We start from the raw sequence: 333 nt of genomic DNA, 5'->3' as shown, positions 1-333 counted from the left end.
ATGAACTGATGCAGGAAGAAAAAGAAAGAAAAAAAAAAAAAAAAGAAAAAGAAAAAGAAACAAAAGCTAAATAATAAATAAAAAAGAAGAAAGAAGAAATAAAAAAGGAGAATAAAGAAATAGTTAAATTATAAAAAAGAAATAATAAAAAAGAAGAAAACAAAAAAAGAAAAACAAAAAAAGAAAAAAAAAAAAAGAAAAAGTCTCCATAAGCTGAAACACGAGTTGGTAGAAAAAAGAAGAAAAAGAAAATAAAAAAACAGAAATAAATAAAATAAAATAAAATAAAATAAAATAAAATAAAATAAAATAAAATAAAATAAAATAAAATAA

Source organism: Eimeria mitis, genomic scaffold (assembly GCF_000499745.2).
Source record: "Eimeria mitis Houghton genomic scaffold, Emh_scaff10473, whole genome shotgun sequence".
NCBI lineage: Eukaryota > Apicomplexa > Conoidasida > Eucoccidiorida > Eimeriidae > Eimeria > Eimeria mitis.
Note: the sequence above shows the minus strand (reverse complement) of the source record.